A 4,181-nucleotide genomic window follows, 5' to 3' on the forward strand; every position below is an offset into this window, starting at 1 on the left:
CCTGGACCCACATGTCGGGGCTCAGTATCCTTGTACATGCCCCCCTTGAGCTATAAAAGGGAGGGCACACGGCGTTACAGGGCAGACCCAACTTAGGCTCAAGCTCAATAAATCACACAGTGGAGTAGGGTATTACGCTCCGGCGGCCCGAACCACTCTAAATCCTTGTGTGTTCTTGTGTTCTTCCCGTTTCCACCTAACAGGCAAAACGCTTAGGCCCCTCCTCACCTTAGGATTGAGGGCGGGTGCGTCCCGCCACCCGGCCGAAGAATTCCCTCTCCAACAGGGTCTATTTCAACCCTTTCCCTCTCTCAAACGGTCACTTAGACCGATTGAGCCTTCTCCTTAATCAATCGGGTCACTAAGACCCTGCAAGGACCACCACACACTTAGGTGTCTCTTGCTTTGATTACAAGTCACTTGAGAACAAGAATGAGAAAGAAGAAAGGCAATCCAAGAAACAAGAGTGCAAAAGAACATGACTGAGACACCCTCGGGCGAGTCGGAAATGCACTTCTCGTCCGGGGTTAGCCTCGGGCGAGCTGTGACTGCGTCTCCCGCCCGAGGTTGGTCTCAAGCGAGTCGTGACTGCGTCTCCCGCTCGAGTTTGGTCTCGTGCGAGTCGTGACCGCGTCTCCCGCCCGAGCTTGGTCTTAGGCGAGGCGTGACACCGTCTGCCGCTCGGGGTTGGTCTCGGACGAGCCGTGACTGCGTCTCCCGCATGAGGTTGGTCTCAGACAAGTCATGACTGCGTCTCCGCCCGAGGTTGGTATCGGGCGAGTCATGACTGTGTCTCCCGCCTGGGGTTGGCCTTGGGCGAGCCGCGACTGCGTCTCCTGCTCGAGTTTGGTCTTGGGCGAGTCGTGACTGCGTCTCCCGCTCGGGGTTGGCCTCGGACGAGTTGTGACTTAGGTCCCTCATGCCTTGGTAAGGTTGGGAGCGTGTTTGCTAATGACCCCTTCTTACTCAAGCGTCTAGGCACTTTAGGGTTGTGATCTAGGTACCACTAATTATTGTACCCATCAACCGGACAGTTTAGTGCATACGCAGACATGGAAGACTGATTGCTTCCTAAATAAAGAACCAATGACTCCTAGGCTCCTTGAGGCTATAAAAGGGATACCTAGGCGCATGGAGCAGGTACCCAAGGAAACAAGTTGGGAGCAAAATAATCATAGAGGTGCACAGAACAACGATGTTTCTGCTTATGTGGCACTCTTTTTTTCTTTTCCCTGATTTTTGTTCTAGTCGTTGTTTTTTGTGATTTTTCTTTTTTCAATTTTTTTTATATTTTTCTCTTTTGTAGCAGCACATAAGGAGGAAACACCAAATTTTATATTTTTTATGCAAAGACGCATCATCTGGAATTTCTGCAAGTTTGCCCTAAAATCAGATTAAATGTTTCGAAAATGAGAACTCATATTTCCAAGCCGAATTTGGAGATTTTAAAAATTACAAATCTGGCTATGCTGGAGAGAATTGGATGCAAAATTTAATTCTGTGCGATTTGAAAAATGGGCCCAATTCGAGTTATGAGGCAAAAGTTATGGTCGTTTTAAGTTTGGACTCCGAATCAGGGTTTCTCGCAAGGTGTTGGAAGGGTGGGGGTCTGTTTTGTGGATAGGGTCGGTTCTAGAGATAGAATCGGTTTTATAGGTGGGATTGGTTTATCGAGATTGAGTTTGTCGGATGGTAGCGGATGGTAATGTCCAAACTGACCCAAAACAAATCTAGACTAGCAACCTAATTAGGCTTGTTGGCGAGGCAAATGAAGGATGAATGGGGTCGGTTTTGTGGATGTGATTGGTTTATGGAGATTGAGTTTACGGGACAGCAACGGATGGTAATGATCAAACTGACCCAAAACAAATCTAAACCAGCAACAAGATTTTGACCTAGGACACAAACTCAGAACTGCAATCTCCAAAACTGAATTGTCCAACGGCTAAGGAGATAGTTTTAGGTCGGGATAAACGGATCGTAATTTTTTTAGCTTATTCGTGGGTTGTAGGACGAACAAAACAAATCGAAACATAAGATTATACCTCAGGGGCAACACGAATCTTGATACCACTTGATAGAGTACAAGGCCCGATCTTTCATGAGGTACGATAACTTGAATGCTGGAGATCTCGACGTTGATGATCCAAGGCTCCAAGCGAACGGATCCTCGCAATCACTACACCACTGCTCTGTTGGTTATTACCCGTGACACACAAGTGACCTCACCACGAAGTCTTATCCCTGCAAGCATAATCAAGAACACAAGCAAGAACAAGAAGAATACAATCAAAACTGTGTTGATTACGAGATGGGGTCTCATAAGCCGATGACGGCGACACTTTTCGATGACAGAAGAATCTAAGAAAAACCCAAACCCTAATGGGGCGGTTGCTGCTGATTAAATAGAGCATTAGGGTGTGTGTGACCCCTGGTCTTACCCCTAATGGGCTCCAATGCGATACACGACGCAACAGACGGTGTCGCACCACCAAAGCAGATTCTCGTTGAATTGTTTCGATGATTCTCGTTGACTCTGGATGAATTTTAAGGTGGGACCAGTTGGGTTGGTTAGATAATCTCTTTATCTTTCCAACCATATCAAGTCCGTCGCAATCTTAGTCTAGATGCATCCTGGTCATCTATTTTTAGTGTAGACTGGTCCTAGAACCCAAGATGGAGTCGCAACCGAGTCAGACATGAACTCTTTCTTGTTGTGGATGCCCTTGCTGCTGGTCCTCGACACCTTAGACTTTCCCAAGTCCTTGCTAGTCCTCTCCAAGGTTCCTGATCATCAAAATATCTATGGCCCCAAGCGTAAGCTCTGAAACACAATTGACTAGGGTAGAACGTACCTAGAGATTTAACTCTCGTGCACACGATCGTGTTATCGGTCCATGCATTGTATGTATATAAGTGATGTCCTCATCAGGAAGCATGAGCTTCTTGATTGCTCAGTAAAAATACCAGCACATCAATGGTAGTTTCCATATCATTCTCAATTAAGCTTCTGCAATTACATTGCTACCTTTTGTTTGTACATTAATTTTTCTAGCTTAGTTACAGGCTTCTTGGTAGGACTTGAAACCTAAGTTGTATAAGACCTTTGTTGCACATAGGACCACTTGGTTATCTGCATTGGTTTTGTTTAAGAGAAAAAACAGAGGCCTAGATTTGTGTGAAAAATAGTTGTCCTAATTCACCCCCTCTTAGGCGCCCACATTCCATTCAAGATGGTGCATCAAGGGAGATAGGGTTAAAACCCACTTGAAGTCATTCTATAGGCTTAAAACATATATGAGTTTGTCTATGAGATATGTGTAACACCTCAAAATCTCATTTTGAGAATTATGTAAAAAAAATCCAAAGATTTTGAGTTAGAATATTTTTAACTTTTTTTAGATTCAATAAATAAAAATTCTTCTATAAATTATCCATTGTTGAAGTTTATAAGTATTAAGGTTAGAACATATTTTAATAAGTAATCATACAATAGAAACTATTTGTCTTAAAATAATTATATGGGTGCTACATATCCAAAAGCATTTGCTTATGTAGGATAATAAATAAATGATTAAATAAAATAAAATGAATACTTGCAACTCATGCTGGATATTTTGTTTGTTGTTGTGAATTTTATCAAAGTCTAAAACCTAGAATAAAAATTTGAAGTGGGAATTTAAAGCTGAAATTGGAAAATGAAAAATAGAATAAAAAAGGAAATCAGCGCCTTGGCCGAAACGCACCCCGTCGGCCCAACTCGTGCTTGTGCCCACGCGCACCGCGTCGCTTCCCTGCTCTCTCTGGCTAGCGGGCCCGGGTTGCCAGAGTTATCTCCCTCACCGCGTGATGCTGTTTTTGGAACTGAGGAATCAGCAACCGAGTTGCGTCGGTTTCATAATAAAATTGCCTACGCAGTAATAACAATATTTGTGTCATATCATAGACTTTCATAATGAGATATTCTTTTGAGAAACCATCTCTCTTCAACCATAAACTAGAATTTAGCAATTCTCGAACCCACGATCTCATAGCAACACGTAGATTATTATTACGCAGTTTATTCATATGTTTGGTATGATATTAATTTTGCCTATACCATGTTTGTCTATATTGCTACGTTTAGCAGTGAGGACATATGTCATCTGAAGAGCAAGTTGGTACCAGGAATCTCAAGTCCC

This window comes from Zea mays, chromosome 9, assembly GCF_902167145.1.
Source record: "Zea mays cultivar B73 chromosome 9, Zm-B73-REFERENCE-NAM-5.0, whole genome shotgun sequence".
Classification (NCBI taxonomy): Eukaryota; Viridiplantae; Streptophyta; class Magnoliopsida; order Poales; family Poaceae; genus Zea; species Zea mays.